This window comes from Lissotriton vulgaris, unplaced genomic scaffold (assembly GCF_964263255.1).
Source record: "Lissotriton vulgaris unplaced genomic scaffold, aLisVul1.2 SCAFFOLD_1073, whole genome shotgun sequence".
Classification (NCBI taxonomy): Eukaryota; Metazoa; Chordata; class Amphibia; order Caudata; family Salamandridae; genus Lissotriton; species Lissotriton vulgaris.
Genome location: NW_028240903.1, coordinates 400,743 through 414,455, shown reverse-complemented (window position 1 = coordinate 414,455; position 13,713 = coordinate 400,743).

Here is a 13,713-nt window from a genome sequence, read left to right as displayed (position 1 = left end):
TCACTCATCATCATAAACTTTATTTGACAGTTACGTCATAAAAGCATTTCATAAACCATTCATCATATACAGAGTAAAACAGTTATAATAAAAATGTATATAAATAGTTAAGATAGAATTAAACTCAATCCAAGAACTATCGAACATAATTGTTAAAAAAACACACAATAAGAGTAATTTTGAGATTGGCATTCTATAAAAAGGAGGTTAAAACCATGTTTCGCCAGTTCATTATATGTGGAGTAGGGAATGGTTCAATAGTCTTGCAATACCATCTACTCAGGCTTTAAGGCCAACCCCATAACGTTTCTAGCAATTAATTTTACTGAAGTAGGGTGGTCAGATAAGGCACTACTCGCTAGACAGTAGCATCTGGTTCGCTCGAATTGTCCAGGCCCATTTCAGGAACTTTGCTACAGCTATGGCAATAGGAGGGTTGGGGTCTGCACATAGAATTCTCTTCTAGTATCCAATAGTCGACAGATTGGTTTTATCCACTTTTGACGAGGTGCAACATACAAAGGACAGAAAAACAAGATGTGGCTTACAGATTCTTGTTGATCCGCACACTTAAAACATCTGTCATTGGTCACTCCAGCCCAATTTGCAGTGAATAGCCTTGTCGGAAGGGTTCCCACCCGGAGTTGAAAATACAGTTTGCGATCAAAAGTCTTCTCTATAACATCCCAATACCTTTCTAGCTCTGGACAAGACTTAAATTCGAGGAATCGTCCAGTGAGATGGGAAGAGAGGCCATTAGAGTATGTTGGTGCGAAAACCATCTCCCAATATCTTTCCTTCAGAAACATTTTTGTGGGGAAAACTGCATTTTGTGGGTCTTCCCACAGTTCAGTCATTCCCAGTCTCCCTAGCGGGGATCTTATTTCCTTCAACCATCTAATTTTGTTGAAGGAATCCTTTTCAATAATATCCTTGAGACCCTGAGCATAGTGCGAGAGTTCTTCGGTTGTCCATATTCTGCGCCAATACAATAGTGGGCGCAGAATAGCCAGATCTTTAACTGCTTTCCTACCAAGGTCCCGAAAATGGGGTAATAATGGGGTACTTTGCGGGACACTGGTAACTTTGCGTAAAAACTCATTTTCCACCAGTGTCAGGCGTTTTAGATTTTCGAACCCCCACAGTTCGGATCCATAAAGGACCGAACTTAGTACATTCATCCCATAAATATCAAGGGCAGGGCTAATTGGTTTGGTTATCGAGGTTTTAATTTTTTTTAGGAGAAGACCTGCCTGCTGTTGGTGCTTTAGGGCAGCCAGATCAAGTTGACTATTCCAGCGCATGTCTCTCTGCAATTTTACACCCAAGTAGGTGAATGCGTCAACCTGCTCTGGAGGACAATTATTCATGTGATAGGCCTATAGTTACCTGCTACAGACTTATCCCCTTTTTTATATACCGGAACGATTTCTGCCCCCTTCCATGAAAGAGGGACAGATGCTCCTTGAACTATAGCATTTGCCAAGTGGACAATGTATATTCGCCAGGTTTGTTTGTCATTTAGGAGCACATCGGCAGGGATGCAATCAATCCCGGGGGCTCTTCCCTCAGTTACTGTCTCCAGTGCCCTGTCAACCTACTCTAAATTAAAAGCAGCTTCTTCATAAAATACAAAACTAGGAAAACCATGGATCTCTTCACTACCACTTTGAGCGTATTGTGGCTTGAAATGGTCGATCCACGAGACTGGAGTGACGTTATTCTGTGGGCGGTCCGGACTACCTCCCCTGTCCCATTTATATGTGTCCCAAAATAATTTCGAATTTCTTGCCGCAAAGGCTTCTTTAAGCTTCTGCCACTTGCACTCGTCCCACTTCTTTTTCGCGTCAATCTGTTCTTTCCTGTAGCAACCCCGTGCCTTTAACCTTAATGGGGTCTCTAGATTTTTGTGCAAGACCCAGCTCAGTCCGTGCTTGTCGACAAGCTACATTGTACCAGCTCTCAGGAATTTTCCTGGACCTATTTCTGCCAGAACTTGGTTTACAAAAGTATGTTTTAAGTTGAGCAAAAAGGGTAGTATGAGCTTCAATGATGAGGGGGTGGAGGTGGCACTAGCCCCCAGATCTGTTAATACCTTATCTACAGATAGTGATAGAACAGAACAAAGAAAAGCACCTACCAAAAACATACCAACAGACAAACCAACAACATCGGAGCCTTTTTTAGACGCAGGCCAAACAGCACTAGAAGACCCAGGAGGGGACGCAACAAAAACAAAAGAAAAAAGTCCGCCCCAAACAAGGAATACTACAACCAGGAAAGAGAGAAAGAAACAGCATTAACCACACAGGAAAATCTAGTACTAAACATTTCAAACCAAAATCTTACAGATATACAAATTAACACCTTGCAAAGAGGATTATCGTTCGTACCAACCAGTCACACCAATCTATTAGAATTGGAAGTCAGTCTTTTCAAGCTCACACGCAAGATGAGATTGAGACATTTCTTTGAAAATGTCATCACAGAAAAAACAACACCAAAAGACGATGAATTGAAGGGGTTGAAAACTTCAAGTAACTACATGCCTCCTATATCGCACAAGATGATAGACCTTTTTGAAAACTTATGTAAACAGGAAATCAATAAAATCAACACCAACAAGAGGGCAAAGAATCCAAACATGTCCAAAAAAGAATTCGGAGCCATTGAAAGTATAGCCAACAACACTCAAATAATCTGCCAGAAGGCAGATAAGGGAGGTGCAACAGTAATTATGGAGAAAGAGTTCTATGAGGCAGTCATGCAAACACACTTAGGAGACACGAACACCTACATGGAAATAAATTATGATCCTACCATGGAAATACGAAAAACGTTACAAGCCATATTGAAACAAGCCACCGAAGATGGAACCATCAATGAAAAAACTAAACAATACCTGACGCAAGAAAATCCAAAGAGTCCTACTATATACCTGGTTCCCAAGGTACATAAAGATCCAAATAAACCCCCGTGCCGACCCATCGTATCCACCAAGATGAGTATCCATGAACCAGTGGGGAAATTCATAGATAGATATTTGCAACCTTTAGTCATCAAGAACCTCTCCTACATAAAAGACACCACAGACTTTTTGGTGAAACTACAAGCAGTCAAAATTGAACCAGATTGCATCATGGCAACCATTGATGTAAAAACATTATACACAGCCATACCCCACAGAGAAGGCCTGGATGCTATTGAGAAAGCATTACTACAGAGTACATATTCACAAGATCTACAACTTTTCTTGCTGAAACTCATGGAATTCACACTTATGAACAGCTACTTCACCTATGAGAAACACTGATATATCCAACTAAATGGAACCGCCATGGGAAATTGCGCCGCACCGGCGTATGCGAATCTGTTTATGGGAGCATTTGAGGAGGAACACATTTATAATGATCAGGAATGGGCCACACACCTGTTAGCCTACATGAGATTCATTGATGATATGTTCATCATATGGAAAGGAACCCAAGAATCTTTGGAACAACAACTAAAAATATTGGATGAAAAAAACGAGAGGATCAAATTCACATGGAATATCAACGATACCACCATTCAATACCTTGACATCACATTGAAAAATGGAACAATCATGACGAACCTATATCGGAAACCCACCGATAAGAACAACTTACTACATTACTCCAGCCACCATCCTCCTACATTGAAGGCACACCTCCCCTACACACAATTTCTTAGGGTTAAGTGAGTGGTCTCGGAGGATCACGTATGCCAAGAACAACTACAAAACATGGCACACAGATTTGCAAATAGAGGTTATCCAGAAGACATGATCCGAAAATCACAGGCCAGAGCAGAAATGAAAACCAGATCTGAACTACTAACTTACAAGACCAGTACCAAATCACAGAGAATAACATGTGTCAGTAAATACTCAAATGTAAGCTCCCAATTCAAAAGAATCATTTATAGGAATTGGCAAATAGTCAAAATGGAAAGTGATTTCAATGGAATATTTGATCAGGAACCTTTGTTTGCTCACTCAAGAGGCAAAAACTTAAGTGAACTGTTGAAAAAACCCAAACAAACCAAGCCCCATCAGATATACAGAGGAACAGTACCGTGCTTAAATTGCGCCAATTGTCACAACATCATCAAGGGGTCGAATATCAGTCACCCCATGAAAGGACACAAAATACCTCTGAGGGTTAATGCAACTTGCGACACCACGAATGTGGTTTATCTTTTAAAATGCCCATGTGGAAGCGTATATGTGGGACATACTGAAAGAAAACTAAAAGTAAGATTGCCAGAACACAAGAGCAATATAAGAACCCACTCCACGAAATCTACAATAGCCATCCATTTTGAAGAAAAACGACACAATTTAAACCAATTGAGAGCCTGTGTTTTGGAAATTGTACCAAAAAAGGAAGGAACATTGAACAAAAAGAATTTGCTGAAACGTGAAAATCACTGGATTTACTATTTGAACAGCCTTAAGCCAAATGGCTTAAATGATCGAACAGAATTTTTATGTTATTTATAACCTAGACTGTGCACTACATACCACACGCATCAGAATGAGATATTAGCATAGCAACACCACACCACATTACGTTTGGAGCGCGTTGATTAACTTCTACCCATTGTAACTAAGCGGAGCACTCATGAGATCTAGTTGGTTAAAGTTATATGAGTTGAAAACTTTATGTTCATCACAAACAGTAGTTGAAAGAAAAAAACACGGTAAACCCCCACACTGCGCATGCGCGACTCACGCAGCGCCAGCGTTATTACCCAGAGTCAGAGAGCTCACTCCGTAACAGACCCACCCGCAGGCAGGAGCGGAAGGACATTATCGAGGTAGCACAAGGTGAGCAAGGGCGAGAGTAAGGATAACCAGAATGGAAGCGAGTTTTATACCGCGTGCATTTCAGATTTAAAGCCCATTCTTCCTTTTTTTTTTAAAACCGCCGCCTAACGGAGAGCTAAACTTTAGCGCATTAGCATCACGGTAACCGATTGCATATTAGCACTAACACGAGTGGTAGGCAAATATTCAGTTTAAACCACACAGATATTTATGTGAGAGATACAAATGTTCTAACATAATGTGAATGTAACTACTGTTCATTTAAGGAATGTTACAATGTATACTCTTTATTTTGTTTGTAGAAAATCCCTGACGAAGGTGAACCTATTCACCGAAATGCATTGGATTATGTCGCTACAAACGATGAATGAAAAAACATTGTGATAACTATAAACTATGTGAAATACAATTCTTCTTTAAAAAGACATAACGGTTGATTGGAATTTTTTTGAAACAAAACTTTAGCTGGTACAGCAAACACACTGGTGCCATGGGAGATGCACCTATGGATCTATAGGTGTGCAACCGGTTAGAATACCTTATTTACATCATTCGTAATAGAGATCAAGGTATCAGGATGTTCAATCACTTTACTCCTCTGAAGGTGGCGCTCACCATTTGTGAAAGCAATATCAGGAGCTGTTATAACCTGAGTTACTGCTACCACTTCATCTAATCCCGACCTAAATAGTGAGGTAAAAGGGGTTGTGGTCGCTCTCTACTCGCACCTTTACCACCATATCCACAAGACGATGCCACAATTTTAGATGGACAAGCAGATAGTCTATGGAACTAGATCTATGGTCGTTATCGTATGTTCTATTGCCCTGTCTGTCTGATGGCGTTCGGCCATTAGCAAATCTCAACAAAATAAAAGGGGGCCATTAGCAGCCCTTAATTAGTTCCCCACACATAGCCCCTTGAGTTGAATTGCAGCCTCAGTCCAATTTTTTATCGGTTTTGTCTCAAGTTGAGGAATCCCCCATCTTGCGTCTTCCTCCTCCGTTAAACTCTGGTCATCGTAGCCCAACTACTCGAAAGTCATATTGAAGTCTCCCGCGATGAGAGGCAATGTATTACTTGGCAGAGTCTCAATTAGGACCTCTAAGGCTGCTATTACCTCCAACTTTTTCCCTCCCGGGAGTCCCATGCATAGACATTAAAAATATCTATATTTGTACCAGAGGGAAAACTGAGTCTCACTGCAAGGATATCATGGTTTGAGACAGGGAGTAATTGTATATTACAGTTCAAGTTCTGCTTAACCCAGATCACCAATCCTCCTACTGGGCGTCCATTCTTCTTTTTCAGGGCAGGAACATAAAAATTAAGATAGCCCATCCTATATACGGGATCCACTGACCAAGTCTCTTGGAAGAGACAAATAAGAAATTTGTTAATGAAATTGGACCAGTCGGGCGAAGATAGTTTCGATCCCAAGCCCGCCAAGTTCCATGATAGCAGAGATATCAAACAATTTGTGTTGGAGGATCTATCAATGCTCTCAGGCCCGTCAATTAGGAGATCTCGCCGATGCACTATACTATATTCGGGTCGGCAGGTGTGGAGAAATTTGTCTCACTCGGAACATGATTGGGTAATACCTCACAACCCTCCAAGTTCGAGACTGAACTCTCTACATTTGATCTATTTCCAGTTACCTTAAGGTCGGGTGTCATCACCTGGGAGCTACCATTACCAATAGATGGATTTGTGCTCTTATCTGGGTTGTCCTGGGGGAGAGCCACTGAATTAGGCCTTAGGCAGCATATCGATATTCGCCGTCAGTCGCAATCTTCCAACCCAGACAAGATGTCCTCATACTCCCTATAGTGCCCCAATTCTTTGCCCCCTCCCCCATTTGGTAGAGTATTCCTGGGAGCAACATATGCTGGTGGGTAGAAGTAAGCTAGGGGTAGTGGTTGGATTAAACTATCTGGATCTACTTGGGTCCAGTTGCAGATGTATTCTACAGCCCTTCAATCCCTGAAATTAATAACTATACAATCCCCCACCACATTTTTTGGCCGTATCCCCACCCAATCCACTCTTCTAGCAAACAAGATTTCTGCACATACATAGTTCGGCAATGGCCGGTTAGTGTTAAGCCAATGAATGCACTTATTCTTAAGCTCCATGTACGTCTCCCTTTTCTCCTGATTCAATGAAGGAACCCCCGCCAGAACCACCACATAGGGGGTTGATTCAGGTGGGAGACCTATTCTTGGTAGGCTAGTAGTGGGTTGAACAGGGGGAAGATTACTCATTACTAGCTTTTGAGTTACAGGACTTTTCCACTTGCCGAGTCCTACCACTCTGCAGTGCATGGTTAGCCTTTACTAGATTATTGCTAAGGTAGGTGGAAGATAACACGTGAGGTCCAGCAGGAACAGGACCAACAACTATATGAGTTCCTTTTGAAGGTGCTGTAAGATCAACCACTGCATTTTGTTTATTTTGCCCGGGCATGGGCGTCTGAACACTAATTGCCCCATTGGCCCTGTTTCTTCTATCATATATTGGGAGACACGTTTTTTAAAAAATGTGTTCAAACTTAGTCCAGAAGATCGGACCCAGCTCGGCAGGTACTCCATCCCCCAGGCATGATGATAAATTGTCCCCTTCATCAATGGATTGAGATGTAACAGAATTGTGGGGAGGTGTTGAAGTTGGGTTCTCATTAGCCGAAATGGTTTTCATGATTTTTGCTTTCCTCCCTTTCAATTGTGCTTGGGTCCCATTCCGCTTCCTTTCCGACGTCAGGCCTAGCGTTGGTTGGGATGTCCCCACTTTGGAACTATTAGCTGATCGGGTCTTTAAGCTGGGTGAGAGTGGTCTTCCCAGAGTATTATTGGTGCTAGAGGTTGGTCTTATATCCAGCAAAACGTCGGCATTTGCCGAGGAGCTTGCCGAACACACAGCAGGTTGGACTAGCTGGTTTCCCTCACCCTCATCTTGAAAGTATGCCTTTCTTATATTTTTATTTCCTCAAAACAGATGGCGAACTGCTCTCACGTGGTCGAATCACTCCTGATTTGTATTTTTGCAATTAATAGTGCATTAAATGTGGGTTTCGGCCGGCTCCATGGCGTGGCGTCCTCCGTAGTAACATACGTGAGAGCAGTTCACCATCTGTGTTGAGAAAATAAAAATATAAGAAAGGAATACTGGACTACTGTGGAGAAGTGTGGCTCACTGGTTAGAGCAGGCAGACCCTGAAGCAGAGGTCAGACCCGGGACCAGGGTTCAATTCCCGACGCGGCAGGGTCTTGAGCTCAAATGTCCATGGACTCGACAATTCTCGCTTCGGTGCCTGCTCTAATCATGGGTTCTCACTCTGCAACTCTGGGCATTAAGCTTGCTTAATCTCCACAACGGCCCCCCTGCGGCGGGATGCCTGGCTTCACCTTGGGGATGCCCTGTAGGGGCTATCTCACAGGGAAAAGCCAGGACGGGTTCCCAAGGCAAGCGCGGAGGTACCCCTTCGGGGGTCGATTCTGGTGCTATATAAGAACCATAATAATAATAATAATAATAAGATATTTATGATCAAGCCGAATCTGATAGAGGAGATACTGAAATTGACATATGACAATGTTATAACACATGTTCTTTTTTCTGCCCTGAAGAAGTCCGTGAAGGACGAAATGAGTTGGCTACGGCTACAGTCTGTTACTGAAGAATGACTAAAGGATGAACTTCAAACAACAGTACTGATTCGGTTATTAATGATTTATATTTGTACTTAATAATTATGGTTATTTTTGAATAATTGTGACAAAACTAGTGTGCTGGACTAATTTGTGTCAAATCCCAGAGCAGACGTGAAAAGAAATTTTTTTTGTCTCCTCCTTTTTTCCTCTCTCCATGTGTGCTGCATTCTGAAGCACACATAGAAAGAGGAAAATGCCTCTCTTGATTGTTTTTGTGCAAGGAGGCGTCCCTTCTTGTACAAAAACAATCCTGCCTGCAATGGAGGGACCCTTGCAACAAGGTGCACGGGGGAATGCATTGGCACCAGCCTGCTGAAATGGCGCCAGCACAGAGGGAAAGGATAGGAATTAAGTATGGGCGAATTTTGCGAATTCGCGATTCGCGAATTTGTGGATTTGCGAATTCGCGATCCGCAAAATTTGTGAATTTGTGCGAATTTGCGGGGTTTTTTTCCCCCGTGTTCGCGGGGCGAATTGCGTGTTTGCGGGGCGCTTTGCGTGTTCGCGGGGGTTTTTTTGTGCGAGACCGCTCGTTTTTGTGCCCTTCTGCCCTCTGCCCCACTCGTTTTGTGCCCTTCTGCCCTCTGCCCCACTCATTTTTGTGCCATTCTGCCCTCTGCCCCACTCGTTGTTGTGCCATTCTGCCCTCTGCCCCACTCGTTGTTGTGCCCTTCTGCCCTCTGCCCCACTTGTTGTTGTGCCCTTCTGCCCTCTGCCCCACTCGTTGTTGTGCCCTTCTGCCCTCTGCCACATTCATTGTTGTGCCCTTCTGCCCTCTGCCCCTCTCCTGTTTTATTTTAGAATGGCCCCGGCAAGCTGCCAGTGCCATTCTAAAATAGTTACTAAGTTAGCTTCATCAGGAAGCACTAATAGATCAAATGAAGCAGGTGCTCGAATTCAGTTAAACTCGAGCACCTGCTTCTATGAGTGCTTCCTGTTGAAGCTAACTTAGTAACTATTTTAGAATGGCGCAGGCAGCTTGCCGGCACCATTCTAAAAAAGTTACAAGCTTGAAGCTTGAACTTTTGCCCCCCGGATCCGTTCCGCTCGCGGATTCGCGGATTTTCGGCAAATTCGCAGGAATTTGCGGATTGCGAATTTGCCGAAAATCCGCAAAATCCACGAGTTAGAACGGATTTTGCGCCCATGCTTAATAGGAATGCACCGTATTTCATAAATACTGTTCATTCCTGCCCTTTCACATTATATCTAGTCTGATGCCTGAGGCTAATTCTAAGGTAAGGAATATACAGCTGGACGTCTCTATCAGATACATGGGGCAGTGCCACTTGGAGATTAGTGACCAGGCTTTATTTGAGCTGGCAGTGAGGTTGTAAGACCCTTGCAGTCCTGAAAAATGCATAAAACTTTATGTGGTTGTTTGGCGAGGATCCACCAAAATGCTAGTTAGCTGTAGTGCCACGCGTACTCTTCGACCTTCACATATTCATTGCCTTGTGCCAAACCAAGCTCCTCAGGAGAGCATCTCTCCTACAAGCTGCCTGCTGTATTTCCTGCCCTTGATGTCAGAATCACTCAGACCAGGGTGAGGGGGGACCTGCCGGGGGTACCAGCTGACACATCTGGCAACTAATACCTGAGGCCAATCTTGTCACATGATCCCAAATACATTGAATTAAGAGTTCAAGTGGACAGATTTAATGCACAAAATTCAACAATTACCTGTGTTTTAGTCCAAGAACTTCTTATTCTTCTAAATAAAGAGGCATTTCTACCACTCTTTGTCAGCTCCAACCACAGCTGTAAACCTCATTGTCTGTGGAGGTAACCTGATGCCCAGTTATTGGTATCTTGCCTTATCTTACCATGATGGCCCCCTAATTGGTGTCTACCCTTACCTTACCATGAAAGTCCCACACCACCTGCAGTCTAGCCTTACTAAGATTGCCCCCTACTAATGGTGTTAGTTAGCCTTCCCCGTTTAGCCGTACCTGAGTGTGATTGCTTTTGGTGTCTAGCCTTACCTTCCCATGATCGCCCCCTGCTGGTGGAGTTTAGCCACACCTTACCATGATTGCCCCCTGTTGGTGATGTCTAGCCACACCGTACCATGGTTGCTTCCTTCTGTTGTTGTCTAGCCTTACGTTACCATGATCGCCCCCTGCTGGTGGAGTTTAGCCACACCTTACCATGATTGCCCCCTGTTGGTAGGGTCTAGCCACACCTTACCATGATTGCTTCCTTTTGTTGTTATCTATCTTTACCGTACCATGATTGCCCCCTGCTGGTGGTGTTTATCCTCACATCACTGAGATTTTTAGAATTCCGAAACAATTCCTCGGTGCGGGTCAAGGGAAGGCAAATCATTAAATTCAAACATTTCTCTCTCTTTTCAATAAAGGTTGGCATATTTTGGGAAATTTAAACAGCACATTTATTTGGTACTCTAAAAAAATAAATACTGAGCAATGCTATAATGATTCTTTCAAAAGGTCAATTACAGTGATAAAAATATCAAAATTCAGGGGTGTTAATCAGGAAATGTATGAAAAGCTACACCTTCAAAACATAAAACTCATTGCACACAGTGATCTGGAAATCATCTTTGCTGTAGGCAGTGGGTGAGGGATCCAACAGGTGCCCACACAGGGACCACCAACCGGCTGCAAGCGATCCTTGGCAGAGATGCTACCCCTCACCTTAGCTGCCGGGCCCCTGTCCGAGCACCTGAAGAGCCAAGACCTTATGCCAAAATCGGCATGACTCCACCCTTGGCAGGTGAGCTCCCAGTGCAACTAGATGAGTAGACGTAAGGTACAAATGGTAGGTCCCGTATGCTGCCGGAAGAGGTGTTGTAAGCTACAGAAGGATGGGCACAACATGTTGGCCTCTGGAAGAGCTTGACCTCTCATAGCGATGGACTCCATGTCCTGGTCAGTGGGTCCTCCTCAGGCAGCGGCTAAGGCAGCAAACAAGTGTGTACATGATGACGTACAGAAGATTGGCACACCTGGTACTTGGGGTGAGAAGACAAGCTCCCAGAAAGGACAGCAGGTGCTACTGTGTGCAAATATCTGAGGCACAGGCCTTGTTCCCACACCCTCCTTGGAGAAGACCCTAAGAAGGTTTTATTCATTCTTGCAAACCTGGTGTAAACACTTTGGGCTTGAATAATCTGTCAGCGCAAATGTCCTTCATGGTTGCCACCCCTACTAGTGAGAGACATGTACCACCTACACCAGTATTTAAATATGCAAAAAGTGCAAATCAAGCATGTGAGGTGCTCGTGTTTCTTCCCACCTTTAAAAATGATTCAAGTAGAGGGAGCAGGCACCACTTACTGGGTGCTTAAAGCTATGACTGAGATTGCCTCTGGTGTTACCACGGAAACCTGGGTGCAACCAGGACTGGATCCAAGTGGGGACCAGGACATGGAAGTAACAGTGGCCCTGACAACTCCTGACAATGTCTAAATCCAGAGCAGAGGTTCTTGTCTGGCAAGCCTCTTCTGGTGACACAGATTGTGGAAAGCATCAGTTCATTAAACCCAACTGGCCATTGGAAAACCTGACTCGCCACTGGCCACAGAGGCAATATTGGAAGCCGCGGCACGGTTCTGCTCCATGGTCAATCTCTGGGTGAACATCGGAATCTGCTGGTGATCAATGGCTTTGGAAGCAGGTCCATGAGAAGAAACAATCAGGAAAAAGATTTATACACACAAGAGGCAGATAATGTGCCATCAAGACCCCAGAGTCCATCATTCCCATTGAATGGATAAATTTCTACATGTATTTCCTCACCTAGGAAGAGTGGGAATGTGGCGAAGGTGGAAGCTCGCATGAGTCAAAATGTCTTGTATAAACCTGGAGGCGAGCCCACCAGCACACACCGCAGGTGATGCACGCCCTTCCAAAGGGCTCAGGGAAAGGCGTAGAATCCCACGACAAGAATAACTTTTGGGGTAATAGCAACATAATCAACAGGTGCCAGAGGAGACAACTTCCGACAGATGTTCGAAGGTGATAAACACATACTCCATTGGAACGGGGAGGAGACCACAATGTCTCACAGATGTCAGAAGGTGATAACCCCATACTGATGGGACTTAAAGGAGACAACAACATCTGACAAATGCCTGAAGTTGATAACAATGTACTCTCGGAGAGTTGGAGGAGAAAATAAGTCTTCAAAGGTGTCCGAAGGTGATAAGAACATACTAGGTGGGTGCCAGAGGAGACAACAACATCTGGCAGGCAACAAAACACCCAATGGGCGAAGGGAGGCGAAGATCCATTACAAATTGCTTTTTGTAGAAGATGAAATAGGTTTCAAGTCAACTTTGGAGAAAACTCTAGGTCTGATGAAGATCTGTAGAAGATGACAGCACATCCAACGGGTCTTGTTGAAAGAAGTCCCACAACATTCCAAATCAATTTACAGGGATTTGGCCCCTTGTCCAATCAGCCTCGAAGGAGAAGATGCCATAGTTTATTTTTACAAGAGAGTCTACTGTCCTCCTCTTCCACCTTGGTAGAAGAACCAGCCAGCCAGTTCCAGATGGTGTCTCCTACATTCAGTCACTGATGTGTGTTTTGTAATCATCTGATGAACTGATCTGTAATGCCATTCATTGTAGGTATTTCTGAGGAACAGTTCCTGTTGTTGTCAGCTGCTATTTGAATTGTATCAATAGAATTACTTTTGTGTTTCCTTTGATATTTCCAATTCACTTTTCACACACTGGTCAGGGCAGACAGCACATGTGTGTACCCCTAGCTCGATGCTACACTATCTTTGGAGGTCCCTACGTGTCTCAAGGTGAGTGCCACATCTGGGGATGGGCAGGCAGTGTTTGTGTACCCCTGGCTCGATGTTACATCATGTTTGCTGGACCCTATGGTCTAAAGGCGAGTGTTACATCATTGGGGTGGGGGCAGGGCAAACCGCACTTGTGTACCCCTAGCTCGATGTTAAATCATCTTTGGTGGACCCTACGAGCCTGCTTCACAGAAGTAACTTAAGACAGAATCCTAAACTTACAACCTTTGGTATTCACAGAAGGAGTTTGTCTTAAGTCTGTCTTAAGTCTGTCTTAAGTTTGTCTTGAGTCTGTCTTGAGTCTGTCTTGAGTCTTTCTTAAGTATGTCTTAAGTCTGTCTTAAGTCTGTCTTAAGTTTGTCTTGA